Here is a 15,963-nt window from a genome sequence, read left to right as displayed (position 1 = left end):
TTAATCAAACTTACCAAACACTGCGAGGTAATGTTACCTGATAGAGCATTGTTAGGATAGAGTGCATGCAATAAGAAGATGGCTTCACTACATTTAAAGATTCAACATGATATTTTAGAAAGAAAAATTATGTTCTCACTACTCATGACATGAATAAAGGGAGTTGCATATTCAAGTCTGCAGCCCGTCTACATCAGTGAAGCTGTCATGACTCAGGTGCAAACTGTCAGGTTACGCTGTGTGCAGGCAGGAATGGTGGACCCAAAGTGCAGACTCCGGAGACAGAAAGTAACTCAAAACAGCTTTAATTGCTAAACTCAAAAAAGTAACAAAACTGAGTATCCAAAATAAACTTACACGGACGGACAGAAGACACAGCAAGATGAGGGTAGATCGCAACACGGAGCAGAGAAACACAGGGCTTAAATACACAGAGGGAGCAATCAGGGAATGAGTAACAGGAGGGAAACACAGCTGGGGCAAATCAGGCCTAACGAGACAAAGGAAGCACAACCAGACGCATTTACATGAGACACGGACTTTCAAAGTAAAACAGGAAACATAACACAGACTGAACTTAAAGACATAGGCTATATCCCAATTCAGGGTCTGCAGCCTTAAAGTACGCAGCCTCAATGATCCTCAAGGGCCGCGTACTCAAAGACCGCTAAGGCTGGAAGTGCGAGGCTTGTGAAATGGGACGGTCTAGCCTCCGTTGCGCTGCCCAGGTTGCCTAGCAACCATGATACTAACAGCTGGAAACGTTTCATACAGCTTTGTTTGACAGAAATGAAGGAGAAAATCTTTTGTTCGTTTGTTTGTTTGTTTCTACATGAGCTTTGATCATTCTCTGTAAGATTAAGCTCAGCTATTGAACGGCGTATATTTTAAAGTAAAGACCGTAAAACCAAGTTAGTACAAACGTCACTAATGTCACATAACTTTGCCGACATGTGGCCAACAGTAATGTTTTAATGTTCTTCGTTATTAAACATTTGCACATAAATAAGTGACATGATATTCAGTACTTAAAGTTTACTCTTCGGGCGCCCCTCATCCGCTGTTTTTTTCGGCAAAATTATCCACACCCACCGCCGCGCTATGCATTCTGGGATATGTTGGGCCACGAAGTCTACACCGCCACATCCTTAAAATTCAGGGAAATGAAGGACGCATTTGAGGGCCGCATTTCGAGCACCCTTCGCATTGGGACAGCCTTCGTCGCGTTGCGGTGACGTAATCGGCCTTAAAATGCGGCCTTTAAGGCTGCAGACCCTGAATTGGGATACAGCCACAGACTCACAGACAGGCACTACAGAGGGAACAGAGACGTGGGACCAGGGCAGACACAGACACTGACTGGACACGGGGATATAACCGACAGGGGAGACAGCAACTAAGGATAACACAGAGACATAAACCAAAAGACAGAACTCTAACAAAGAAACCAAAGACTAGAAATTATAAATAATATAATAAACTCAAAAACCCCGGGTCAACGACCCAGGCATCCTAACACAAACTTTCCAAAACGGGACCGTGATTTTATTAACAATTGAACAACGCAACAACAGCTCAAGATAAAGTCCACAGTAATTATAAACTCCCAACTTCCATGTGCTAGTGATTATTGTCAATAGTTTTCTCCTTCAGGACTCACTCTCTAGACGTTGTTTGCTCATCACTTACAGGATTCTCCACACTGGTTAAAGGAGCATGACAACAAGTACTGGAGCCGAGGAATTAAGAACAGGTTTGTGGCCATCAGCAGGTGCTCCCAAAGGTGGGAACCCTGAATGAGTCCCACCACTGTGCACAAATCAGTACGCTGGCACACATATATATATAAACAAGGATGGCGGAGACGCAAGATAGAGAGCAAAAGAGGAGAGAGCTGAGACTCTAGAGTCTAAGCTCCAAAGCACCTGTTGTACAAAAGACAAGCCAGTCGGCTGTACTGACGAACGGAGCCAGATCAGCCGAGTAAATATATCAGCATACAGCTGCCGATTAGCCAATCAGCGGGAAGGCACACCATCACTTCACCGCACGGCATACAGCATATTACTACACTCCACTCACTCACATTATGGATGTACAACCCTGATTCTTGTTCAATAAATGAGTGAACGGCAGATACCTGAGTGGCAGTGGATTTTGGAGATAAGCCATCTGTTCTTATCGGACAGCCCTGTTGAGATTGTGGATTCATGGAGTCAGCACCTTATCACCCTGGCATTCATAGTTCAGGAGGTCAGGTCTGTCTCTCTTAAAGTGACATCCTCCGTCACACCGGTCGTGATAAATCCACATTTGGTGTTGCACACTTGTTTTATAATAAGGAAAATACAAGTGGCAGTAAATCCAAAGAGGAAGTGGCAGCTCTGTACAGTTACCCAAACACTTGATTCTGTTCATCTGGACTTTGTGTTCTCAATGGGAGAAACTTTTCGTCACTCATTCAAGTGACGTCTTCAGACTCAGCTGACTGCAGGTTTTCCCAACCTAATAAACAGTACATTTGCATAATGACTGAAACCAGCACCGCTGACGAACTGTGAGCAGTGAGGTCAGTTTCTTGATCATCTTGATCTGTATAGTTACAAAACTTCTAGAATGGCATCCAACATGGCAACGTGAGCAAAGAAGAAAATCAGTAGCGTCTTTTAACTGGCACTCGAATGTTTGAGCACATTTCCCCTGTTTTAGCTTCACGTCACTGGCTGCCCATTTCTTTTAGGATTCATTTTAAAATTCTTTTATTTACTTTTAAAGCTCTCCATGGCCTCGCCCCATCTTATCTCTCTGAGCTGCTACAGCCTTATACACCCACCCACTCTCTCAGGTCAGCTGATCAGCTGCTCCTGAAGATACCCAGGACCGGGCGTAAACTTAGAGGAGATCGTGCTTTTGCTGTAGCAGCTCCAAAACTGTGGAACGAGCTTCCTTTAGAGATCAGACAGGCCAGTATTTATCTGTTTTAAGTCACTCTTGAAAACCCACCTCTTTGCCCTGACCTTTGACACCACGTGAGATGTTGGTTTTTTATTTTTATTTTAGTTGTTTTTAGGTGATTCGATGCTGTTTTATCTTGTTTTTGTTTTAATATAGGGCTGTTTTAATTTTATGTTTTACTTATTTATTTTGATGTTTTCTGTTATTCTATTGTTTTAACTTGTTTTCTGTACAGCACTTTGTTCCTGTGCTGGCTATTTTAAAGTGCTTTATGAATAAAATTGGATTGGATTATAATTCCACTGCAACCCTGGTATAATCCTTCTGGAGGAATAGACCTCATATGTCCATTATGACCAAAACATACATTTTGATTATCCACACAAATGTATCCCTGTGCTTTTCTTTTTTCAGAAAATGCAATTAATTCATTCTTAATTCATGGGCGATCGTGGCTCAAAGAGTTGGCAGTTCGCCTTGTGATTGGAAGGTTGCCGGTTCGAGCCCCGGCTCGGACAGTCTCGGTCATTGCGTCCTTGGGCAAGACACTTCACCTACCGCCTACTGGTGTTGGCCAGAAGGGCCGATGGCGCGATATGGCAGCCTCGCTTCTGTCAGTCTGCCCCAGGGCAGCTGTGGCTACAACTGTAGCTGCCTCCACCAGTGTGTGAATGGGTGGATGACTGGGTGTGTAAAGCGCTTTGGGGTCCCTAGGCAGGACTAGTAAAAACGCTATACAAATACAGGCCATTTACCATTTAAATATCTGTGCTTGAATAGAAATTAGACAACCTGTGCACTTACAGGCACCAACTCACTTTTACATAAGAACTTACTAGCTTAAGATCAAAGGTTGAATCTTCTCAGCAGTCATGGAGACAGGTAAGTACCAGATTTTGACAGACGAAAGGCAAGCTGTTATTACTTTGAGGCATGAAAGACTGAGAAAAACTTCAATTACCTTTGAGTTCTCAGTGTTATACTATCACAAGACATCTAGATACTAGAAAGTCTAGCAGACCTAGACAGACAATAAAATCAGACAAGGTTGTCTTGTGGAAAAGAAAGCTTCCTGCATCAGGCATCAACCAAAAGAATGTGTCCCCTCATGACTATTGTAAACATATGAGGAAAAAGTAGTTATTGTAAGATGTAGCAGCTCAGAGTTTATTTGAAAAAATGATGTGAAATGAAATAGAAGCTGGGAAATTCCCCATCTTACTGACAAATCAATAACTTAATGAGCAGCTCAACTTCATATTAGTATTCATTAAAACTTTAAATCTTAAATTATATTTGCTTTATTATGACAAACTATTCTTGGACTGTGATATGTTAGAGGCTAAACTGGAATCGATGTACTCGTCTTGATTGTGCCTCAATTTAAATGCACTACAGCTGTAGTTTGCTTTGGCCAAAACTCAGGTGCTCTCACCACACAACTGACTCACAAAGATTCAGCAGCCCACAGTGATGCAGTGTCCACCTTTAGAGACTGTATTTCAGAAAAGTGACTATTGATCTTTTATCATTCACAAACCTTTTTTTCCTCTTTCAATCCCTTTCCTTGTATGAAATGAAAAGAATAACCAAATTGAACTTTCTTAAACTTTAAGTAACATCTATCCAACCTTACGACAACCATTCTTTAAACAGTAGTACAAAAAATGCAGACTGTTGTGATATGAGCAGACACAGCAGGTAAGATGGCACTAAGGTAGCTCGATGTGTGGCATTATAAGATGTAGAAGTGACAATAAGGAAAAATATATCTGATAAAAGTAACCGTCCCTTTGGATTCCTTTGTCGGCTTGTTTGTTTGTCTGCCAACAAACAACAGGCTTCACACATCCAGGTACAAGTACACCTGTAAAGAAAACAGAGGAAAAAAATAAAATAAATGAGAAATGAGAAAGACTATTGTGTCATAAATCTAAATATTTAGAGCCTTGTAGTGCTGTTTAACCCTTTAAAGCCGGTCGGAGCGGGCACGCTCAGTTTTGCATAACTATTTTTAAATCCTGGTAGCTCTGCAACCACGTAAGCTAGCGCAATAATTTTTTTTGCATATGAAACCGGAGGAGTTGTACTTACATCTTATGCCATCAGCTTGTCCTCGGTCACAGTTTCCTTCCACATAAAGCTTTGCAAAAACTGCATAAAAAGCGCTTGCAGCAACAAAAACATAATATTCCAGAAACACGCTTTGCCGATCTGAAGTGACGTCATTTTTGCGGAAATGTAGTTTTTTACCATCAGGGCCTCATGAGCCTATACTGGTGTTTTTAAAAGTTATCTTTGACTTTATGACTTTCTGTGTGGTTTCTGGGATGCTTAGGACTCATATTGCACTGCTGGAAATAGTTTATTTTGATGCATATGCTGCTTTTTTGCAAATTTGCATTATAATATTTATTTTCGTTTTTCCTGCAGTGTATAAAAATTGGTGTATTTCAAAAATAAAACTATGAAGACACTCAAAATAAATTTCCTGTGGTGGGAAACTATTTTGTGCAACTTTTTTGTATTTACAGTTTTGAGGGATAAACCTCTTAAATTTCTCTAACTAGAAATATATGTTAAAAAAACAAAATCGATTTTCAATTCTTTTGTAGTTTATTGCACTTTTTTGCAATTTATGTAATCACTATGCACTTAATGCAGACATATTATTAAAATTTAGGCTATAATGGTTGTATTGATGTATAGCAACTTGAAATGCTCCCAAAAATGGCTCCACAGCATGTAAAAATATAATATAAGCTCTGGCGGACTTGGTTCTATGGTAGGTCTTAAAGGGTTAAGGACAAAATGTGTGTTTGAAAATGGGCATCCCAAACAAGCAGACAAACTAACTCTAATGTATGCTACACTTTGCATGGACATCTTCACCTTTGTGCACTTCTTCCTGGCTGAAGAACTATAAAAGTTATTGCTGTAGCTGTCATTAAACTATGTACCATTAGTAGACATTGATAAGTTCTGGAGAGTTTGAATCAAAGGAGCAATAAAACACAATGAAGTCCTCAGTATTTTTTATTAGAAATTATACGTGAAGTATCAAAAGAAAGAATGATGGTTCTGCAGAAAAATCTGAGATAAGTATTACAACTACTGTTGTTCAAATTTGAGCTCAATTTAAATACTTTGTATTTCTATCATAAACATATCTGTGGTTCCTTGGTTTCCTTTGCTCTGTTGGTAAAGCCTAATTAGGTTGGTTAGGTTTCATGCAGGCCCTCTCTCTTGTCTTTCAACAGCAACAACAACAATAATTTGCATAGCACCAAACACAGGTATAAACAGCTTCACAGTGAAGAAAAGTTGGCCCCTTGAACCTCATCAAACATCTCCTGACCTCTATCAACTCTCAGCCTCATCACAGGATCTCTGCTCTTTAGTTCCCTCCAACTCCCCTTGAGCCTTAAGACATGTGCCTTCCTCTCTCTCATGGCTTCCAGCTACTCTCAATCATTACAGAAGGTTCGCTCTCTTCTCTCGTCTGATCTCTGCCAGTTCTCTGCCTTATCGCAGACTCTCTGTTCTCTCTTTCCTCTTTGCTCCCTGACCCTTCCCTCAGTTTCATTTCCTTACTATGTCATACTTATATTCATTGCCTCTGGATATTCTTCCTCTAAGATTTATGTACTTTTATATTCTATAGAATTGAACTTCCCTGCCGTTGTAAGATTGCTCTTTTTTTAGTGGATGGGTGTTCCCTGTGATTCCTATGACTGCTGGAATTCTGCTACAATGAGTAACTTGAGTCTAATTGTCATATATCTTAATTTAATTTTATTGCTCCATAAATGCCATTAAGTCCTCACAAATCATCTCTCTTTATTAAAAAAGACAACCCCCTTTATGAGCAAGCACTTGGTGACAGTGTTGAGGAAAAACTCCATTTTAACAGGAAGAAACCTCCAGCACAACCACATTCAGGGAGGGGCAACTTTCTTTTTTTCAGTATCAATGTTATTAGCCAGCATTTTGTTATGAAATCAAAACTATTTGTACATGCTCACTTTAATTTAATTTAAGTGGGCGATCATGGCTCAAGAGTTGGGAGTTCGCCTTGTAATCGGAAGGTTGCCGGTTCGAGCCCTGGCTCGGACAGTCTCGGTCGTTGTGTTCTTGGGCAAGACTCTTCACCCGTTGCCTACTGGTGGTGGTCAGAGGGCCCGGTGGCGCCAGTGTCCGGCAGCCTCGCCTCTGTCTGTGCGCCCCAGGGCGGCTGTGGCTACAATGTAGCTGCCATCACCAGTGTGTGAATGCGTGGATGACTGGTTGTGTAAAGCGTTTTGAAGTCCTTAGGGACTAGAAAAGCGCTATACAAATACAGACCATTTAATAGGAGGGACGAAATCATGGTTTAGAGTCATAAATATCAAATAAATATTATGATGCTGCACAAATGTGATTATACGCTTCAACATGGAGAAAGAAATAATCTTTATGTGAAAAAAATTATGAATAAGCAATGACATGAACATACATCATTTAAACTTCTGCTGCATCAGTACTTCTTCAGTCAAAATACAAAACTGTTATTTTGTTGTTGTTGTTTTTTTGTGTGTGTGTGTGTGTGGGAAGGGGGCTTTAAGTTTTTTGTTTTGTTAATGCGATTTTCATGACAACATCTCAGGACTAAATAAGCAACTATCTATAGGTGGTGTCCCCTCAGGAAAACCCTGCCATTGCCATTGAATTTGTTTAGAACTCACATTTCACCACTAATTTAAAATGAACTCTACCAATGATCAAATATCCTGCTAGAATTATGCCAGAAGCTTGTTGATGCATAAACATAATTATGTTACCTGTACCTGCAACATAATTGCAGGTACAGGGAACAGTGACAAAAGCAAGAGAAAAGGGAACAAAGAGCAAAGGGAGCCTTAGACGATTTATAAACAAGATAATGAGGTGAGGGGCAAACAGGCGGCAGACACACCAGGAACAAATCAGGAATAACGAGACACAGGAAGTGTCCCAAAACGTCGGCTGCATCCTTTGGAGGACCCGGCCTTTGCGGTCTACGTGGGCCGGGTCCTTCAAAGACCGAGAAGGCTGGAAGTGCGAGGCTGTGAAATTGGACGGTCTAGCCTTCTGATTAGCGTCACCGCTGTCTCGGTGGAGTTTAATAAACTCGGCCGTCTGCTCCTTGCTATCTAAAATATAACAGGACACTGGCGTAAATTCTCGACCGTCTCACACTTCTGTTTAATCAGTTTTCTGTTTAACGTTTATTCAGCTGTGTGAAAATCCCGGAGGAACCCACCCGATGGATTAATAAAGTTTTATTTAATCTAATAATCTAATAACTTTGATCTCAGCCAAACCGATTTACTCCAGAACAAATAAAACACCCAAAAAAGGCAAACGATTACATTTTTAAGTTATCTGAGTGACTTATATCATGTTTAACCTGAGTAGCGAAAGAGCGGGGGTCTGAAAACGATGAAGCCGGGAGTCTGCTGCTGTCGCCTGCTGGAGTGACCATTGAACCCCCCGGCTTGCTATCGAGCTGGTGGGTAACAGACGTCTCCGAAAACGTCGGCACACTTTTGCAAATATGCGATGTCTTGATAAACCGAGCATATATTTGTAATTTACACAGCTACTTTCTCGCCTTAAAATACGTTAAAAGTTTATTTTGTGGCCCAGAAAGATTAGTAAGAGTAATTTTAAAACTTAGTAGTGGCCGCCATTGTTGTCAGCTGAAATTTGGCTGGGCCGCGCTATGAATTCTGGGATATGGTGGGCCACGAAGGACACACCCGACCCATCCTTCAAATTCGGGGAAATGAAGGACGCATTTGTCGGCCGCATTTGAAGCCTTCGTCGCCTGGCTGTGACGTAATCGGCCTCCGAATGCGGCCTCCGGAGGATGCAGCTGACGTTTTGGGACACAGCTTAGCCAAATAAAACAGGAAGAGAGACTCAACAACTGAACTAAAGAACAAGACAGACAGGACTGACACAAAGAATGAACAGGAAGGGAAATTAAACCTAAAATCATCTATAACTCCGAACATGAAGTACGAATAATAAAACAATAGCAAACCCATACCAGGGATTACAGTTGAAATTTTATTTTACAAGAAAAAAGTCTAAATTATATTTCAAGAAAAAAGTCTAAATAGCATATTGCCAAACTAAGTATTTAGGAACCTCAGCTATGGAGTTGCAGACCAGAGTTACCAGTTACAAAGTGGGGTCATGAAGGTTGTTGCTGAGGCTGGTAGTGTGCAAAAGTTACCAACAGCGGTGCAAAAGTCCTCAAATATTAACACCAGCACAAAAACTAGAGGCCTGGAGCTTAATCACATGGGTTCCATAGTCAAGCAGTTCTTGCAAGTGTAATATGTAGGTGGACTGCACAGCGAATTTTGTACTTTAGATCCACTTTGATCTTTATACTCTGTTAAGATGGGGCACTTAATAGATACTCTGTGGTGTTCCGGTTTAGGGGGTAGAGAAGGTGAGCCACTGAGCCCTACCATGCGTGTGAGGGAACAATTAGTCTCTTTGGATGATGATAATTCAGAGACGAATGAACTTGATTTTTCCTGAAGTGGAAATAGGCAAAAGAAAAAAGACTATAAAATAAAATCCATGTAACAAATTTGCATTTCAGTTCCACCCACAGTTAACAGTTTTATATATATGCTGTTGCAGTAGAAAGAAATGTCTTTCTGAGATCTGTTTACATTTTTGGCAGAGAAATAGCTAATGTTCATCCTCCTTCTGCTTTACCTCCTCATCCTCCTCCTCCTCCATGTTACAAAACAAACAGTGCTTGCACACTCACTCTTCAGGCTTCAACAATGTTTTTCTTGAGACAGGTATCATTACTGTTCCCTGTATCTACGTCCACTTCTCTTTCCCTTAATTATTCAGTCAGTAGCTTGTATTGTTAATTCTACATCGGCATTTAAATTTCATAACACTGCAGTTTGTTGTTTTAATCTTCCAATATTTATTCTGTGCCTCTCAGTTCAATATCCACCCAATCTCTCCATCTTAGTAGCCTGGTACACACACACACAAGCACACACACACAAATACAAAACAGTGCAGCAGTGTACTAGTAGGAGTGAGCCGGTTGAATGGAAATGACTTCAGTAGGGCCTGCTGTTACCCTGGGTCCTCTGGGTCGCACCAGCATGCCCTGCAGCAGCAGAGTTAATGGGATAGCAGCAGGACTGCTGACCAAGCACACCGGTAGCACACACTGCGCTACACACTCGTTCACACACAGCAGCAACAGCAGGAGTGCCAGCACATTTAGCTACACATTTACACACACACACAATGCATACAGTGATTATCATTAAAAGGAGACAACCACAAAAGAAGGGCATGGAGAGTCTTCCTAAAAAATCTGGGTCTGTCCCATACATATCTGCCATGCAACTAAGCCATAGCAGTCAAAGTTTGGCACTAACGTCAGCACTCAGTATAGGGAGTATATATATAGAATCCCTTGTACGGTGTACATTTTAGGACATAGTCAGGTCTCAGGAAAAAAGTTGTCAGGTCTCAGACTCACGAAAAAATGTCAGGTCTCAGACTCACACGAAAAAATGTCAGGTCTCAGACTCACACGAAAAAATGTCAAGTCTCAGACTCACGAAAAAATGTCAGGTCTCAGACTCACACGAAAAAATGTCAAGTCTCAGACTCACGAAAAAATGTCAGGTCTCAGTCTCACACGAAAAAATGTCAGGTCTCAGACTCACGAAAAAATGTCAATACTTTGTATTGACAAAAAAATGACAAAACTTTTTTCCTGAGACCTGACGATGTCCTAAAATGTACACCGTACCCTTGATTCTTGACAGTTATCATCAGTTCTTAACTCCAACATGGCCTCAGCCAATCTTTCAAGTAGAGAATTAAAAATAGTGGATTGCTAAGAAGAACCTTCGATGATTTATTTGTTTTTTATGTTTTATCTCTGCATGTGTAAGCAAAATATATATTTTTTAAATTTATCTCGAATTCTATAAAACTAATTAAAACGTTTGGCTGCAAACTTTAAAGGATCAAGGATAAAATAGATTTGTAGTCCTGGGGAAAAAAAGACCAATTTTCCATCTAAAAGTCAAACTTTGGCTGACACACAAAATATTATAATGTAGGGATTTGGTTGACAAAATTAGAACGACACACTGTTGGCACAATTATAAACAAGAATATGTTTTGTTTGTTTATTTCTTTATTTTCAGTAATGTTCTCCTTCCTCATACTTTTGATGATACATTTACAGACTCTGTGCTTCAATATCTGGGAAAATATAATATTTTTATTCATGGTTGTAGGTTGTTAGACAAGGTGTAGTTGAATAGTCCTCTTTCCACTGTGATATGCTTATGGACATGATTTTGCAAAGGCACGTGTTGCTCTTTTATGTTTCCAGGACTCTTTGTTTTCTTTAACTTCTGCTTTTACATACTAACTGTACTCTAACACAGGTGGCTCATGCATTTGATTATGTATGCATAGCAGAATATACAGCTAAAGCTTTTGTGAAATCGAAGTTTCAGCGCTTCCTGTCTCTCCAGAGCTGGAGAAACTCTGCGATAACATACTCAGAAAAATTCTTTTTGACACTTTTTTTCTGTCCGACACTTTCACACTCTCTGTATCTCACCCCTTCTCTATTTCATTTTGCCTGCGGACAGATTTCGTTCTATATGTGGATATTTGAAGAAATACAGTATGTAAATATTCTCTTTTTCAAAGAACAGATGGGTTTGGGAAGTGCTGGGGGATTACTCAATGGCTGAAGCTTTGATAACGAATTGTATTAATATTGAATAATCAATATTAATAGTATTTTTTTATTCCCTCGTTCCTATGTAATAAGGACAGTTGAGCTGATATGAGAAGTTTTCTTTAGGCAGTGAGATGCTCTTGAAGTCTGTTTTGAAATTCCAGTTGTCTCCGTTGCTCTTAGTCTGACAATTTATTATTGATTTACAGAAGTGATTACACATGCTATTGGTTTCGTGTATTATAAAGTATAGAACATGTTCCATTTTTGCTCTGCCTATTTACTTTTCTCTCGACTTTCATGCCTGTGCAGTTATCCAATCTCTGCCGCGTTTATACATTCTTGCTTTGATATTTAAAATTTAACTGGCAACTTTTGTTGAACAAAGTGATTTCTTTTGCTCTTTTGTCATCATATACATTTTTTAAATTGATTCTAGTGTCTTCTTGTCTCAGTGGTCCAACTAAAATGTTATTTTATTGTCAAGGGTTTTTATTTTTGTTGTGGCGAATCCACTTAGCCAAAAAAATGGATCGGACATCAGTTGTAGAAACGATAGTCTTTATATAAGGCTTCAAAAAGGGGAATGTACAACAAAAAACTTCTCGACATCAGAGCAACATATAATGGCTTCCCGAAACTTTCTTTGCTAGCTAAAAAACCCCAGAGTAACTTTCGTCTACCACAAAGGATTCTGGGAAACGCAGTTTTCTAATGAAAATACCTGTTAAATGCTCCCCTTTAGCAGAAAATGAAATCTATAATTAACAGCTCTCACTAAACATGTGACTAACACTTAAATAACTTACAAAATAACCAAAATGCTGTTATCAAACAATAAACTGCAATAAAGTTACAACAATTTAACATTGACAAGTATTGCTCTCACTTGTCGAGGGCACTAAAGCATGTCCGGTTTCAGATTTCAAGACATAGTGCTGTTCAGAAACCTGAAATCTTGTTAATTTCCTTCAAGTCAGTTTTATTTGGGCAAACTAAAGAGTAACATGGTTTTCTCCCTATGATTGTTTGGTTCCTTCTGTGCGCTACAGCTCCCCAGTTTTATTATTAAGATGCTAACAGATAAGTGCATTTATTTTGGATTTAGAAATTGCTAATTCCTCCCTATAGACAGCTAAAGATGAAATAACAACTCTCTCTCTCGCTCTCTCTATTTCTGTTTGTGTGTGCGTGCAATTTTTAAAACTCTGGTAAGTAAAAGCATACTGCCTTCCGAAGCCAGTGCAAATTAACTTGAAACCAGCACACAGTGGAAATAGATTCTCAAAGAACTTGGAAATTAGTCTTAGACAGTAATGTTAGATTTACCCCACCCTGTGCCTGTGACGTTAGGTATTTAATCTTCACTGTGTGAAATGTTTCACCTCAAAACCTAAACTTCTCTGGCAGGATCTCTGCAGTTCTTTCTCTCGTTTAATTCATTACTCTCTAAAGTACAATATAGTATGTTTAAGTCTGAACAATAAAAAGGCTCATGGCTACTGGCAAATCTACAATATTACAGCAGTTTACATAATTGGCCTGGTGGAGAATTGCTCTTTTTTAGTGCAACATCACACTCTGACGCTGATTTAACTTGTCCTGACATTTGAAACCAAACTGTGCTGGGTGAAAGACAGATCAATTTGACATAAAACAACAAATGTCGAAACCAAAGTGATAGAAATACAACACTTGGCGGCTTCTATTGATATAAAATTGCTTTTTCTAATGTTCTGAATTGCTGCTGTGCACCTGCAGTGTCTGCATATCCGCTAAACAGCAGAGCTCCACTTGTATCTCACCTACACTGTTTCCATTAGCCAAAAACAAACAGTATGAAAGCTTCTGTCATGCAGGCTGAAGAGGCAAGGAAGTGCATTCTTTGTGTTCTTCTCCTCTCACCTGCTGTCACTGCTTCCGAAATCCCTTCACACACCTTCGTCTTTCTCATAGTGTCCAGCATCGCTTCAATGCCCAGTGTCCCACTGGAAGAGTTAACCCTTTAAGACCTACCATAGAACCAAGTCCGCCAGAGCTTATATTATATTATTACATGCTGTAATGCCATTTTTGGGAGCATTTCAAGTTGCTATACATCAATACAACCATTATAGCCCACATTTTAATAATATGTATGCATTAAGTGCATAGTAATTACATAAATTGCAAGAAAGTGCAATAAACTACAAAAAAATTGAAAATCGTTTTTGTTTTTTTAACATATATTTCTAGTTAGAGAAATTTAAGAGGCTTATCCCTCAAAACTGTAAATACAAAAAAGTTGCACAAAACAGTTTCCCACCACAGGAAATTTATTTTGAGTGTCTTCATAGTTTTATTTTTGAAATACACCAATTTTTATATACTGCAGGAAAAACAAAAATAAATATTATAATGCAAATTTGCAAAAAGCAGCATATGCATCAAAATAAACTATTTCCAGCAGTGCAATATGAGTCCTAAGCATCCCAGAAACAACACAGAAAGTCATAAACTCAAACATAACTTTTAAAAACACCAGTATAGGCTCATGAGGCCCTGATGGTAAAAAAAAACTACATTTCCGCAAAATGACGTCACTTCCGGTATCGGGCAGGTCATGGCGGACATGCCATAGGCCACGCTGATGTCTACTCTAACGTAGGAAGTGTTATGAACAGCTGATCGGATCGGCAAAGCGTGTTTCTGGAATATTATGTTTTTGTTGCTGCAAGCGCTTTTTATGCAGTTTTTGCAAAGCTATATGTGGAAGGAAACTGTGACCGAGGACAAGCTGATGGCACAAGATGTAAGTACAACTCCTCCGGTTTCATATGCAAAAAAAATTATTGTGGTAGCTTACATGGATGCAGTTCTACAAGGATTTAAAAGTAGTTGCGCAAAACGGAGCGTGCCCGCTCCGATCGGCTTTAAAGGGTTAAAAGGATCACATACTGGATTTAAAACTGAGGTTTAAAAAAAGACACATGATTCTTTTGATATACCTTTCTCTTAATATCCTTGTGTTAGTTCCAGATTTAATAGCTATATTAAAATGTCAACTTGTTATGTGCAATAGATATGGCAGAGTTTACTTAAAGAATGAGCTAAATGTTTTGAAATGAATGTTTGAGGTTTTAATGGTTAAAAGCTTAAGATCTCTCGACCTTTACTTCTTTAAGCATGCTAAGCTAAGCTACATGCTTCACCATGAAGACCTAAGTTAATTCACTTGACAATGACATACTGTGACTCTATGGATGCATACTGAGCGCTGATTGGAAGTTGAACATTGTTTTTAGGCAGAAAGCTTCCCAGTGGACGACACAAGTCAAGCATGAATTCAGGAACACTGATAAAAGCGACATCGCATTAAGGTTTACAACTCACTCTTGACAACATTCATGTGAAAGCCAAAAGCAGCCAGCTGCAGTCACAGAAGTATCTAGTGAGTGATTTGGTTTGTTGAAACGTGGCAGCGGCACAAAGCTTTCTGTGAGCTCAGCTCTCCCGCAGCAAAATACTTCACGGCAAATCAGGCAAACAGCTTGGAAATTACTAATTGCCTCTTGATCAGTGGGTATTTTGATTCTGTGCCTTCATTTGGCTTCGCAAGTCTCATGTTCTTTGAGTAACAGACACATTGTACCCTCACCTCTCTATGAGCTTGACATGGATACAATATTGGCGTAACTCAGTATGTAATAACTGTTAGGAGTCGCATTTATGAATGATTGCATGGTTGAAGTGGACACATGGTTGATATGAAGGTGTGAATGTTTATTTCCTCAATAACTGGCATAAATCTCTCAGAGGACATGCCATCCATCCCTCCATGCATTCATCCATTTTCTTGAACATTTATCCGGTTAAGGGTTAACAGTGGAGCATATCTGAGCACTAATGGTGAATTTGGTGAATTTACCATTACACCTGTTTAGCTAAAAACATTAACTTTCATCTTGTGTATGATTGATGAAAGGTGAAAGCTACCCATCGTTTTCTTTTTTAGTCATTTAGTCATTTTTAGCCACAGCTACTACAAGCTAACTTTGTTTTTAGCCTGTATGCTAACTGCCATACTCAAGGACAAGGATGAGCTCATCATGGAGTTTTCTTCTATAGCCACTATGCAAGTCAAACTGGCTTCTGTGGATTCTTTATGTGTCTCCTGCTGTGGCAACATCAGTAGGTGCTCCTCCACTCAATGCTCATTCCCGACTTCAGGGTGTAGCACCGAAACT

General features: G+C 39.6%; 2 long non-coding RNA genes across 3 annotated transcripts in view; one reads left to right on the top strand and one right to left on the bottom strand.

Annotated features, from left to right (window-relative positions):
• LOC146505796 (uncharacterized) overlaps positions 1 to 15,963 on the bottom strand; it is a 58,574-nt gene that overhangs the window by 14,399 nt on the left and 28,212 nt on the right. The window contains exon 2 of one of the 2 annotated variants that reach the window (XR_014877692.1): positions 225 to 4,822. The exons of the other annotated variant lie outside the window; for it this stretch is intronic. This is a non-coding gene — a long non-coding RNA (uncharacterized LOC146505796). Of the gene's footprint in view, positions 1 to 224; positions 4,823 to 15,963 lie in introns of those variants that run through there. 2 annotated transcript variants of the gene reach the window in all.
• Positions 1 to 15,963, top strand: part of LOC146505797 (uncharacterized) — a 116,433-nt gene that overhangs the window by 72,800 nt on the left and 27,670 nt on the right. The gene's annotated exons all lie outside the window — the stretch shown is intronic.

The sequence above is a fragment of the Neolamprologus multifasciatus genome, chromosome 13 (assembly GCF_963576455.1).
Source record: "Neolamprologus multifasciatus chromosome 13, fNeoMul1.2, whole genome shotgun sequence".
NCBI lineage: Eukaryota > Metazoa > Chordata > Actinopteri > Cichliformes > Cichlidae > Neolamprologus > Neolamprologus multifasciatus.
This window is presented reverse-complemented; position numbering and strand designations above follow the sequence as displayed.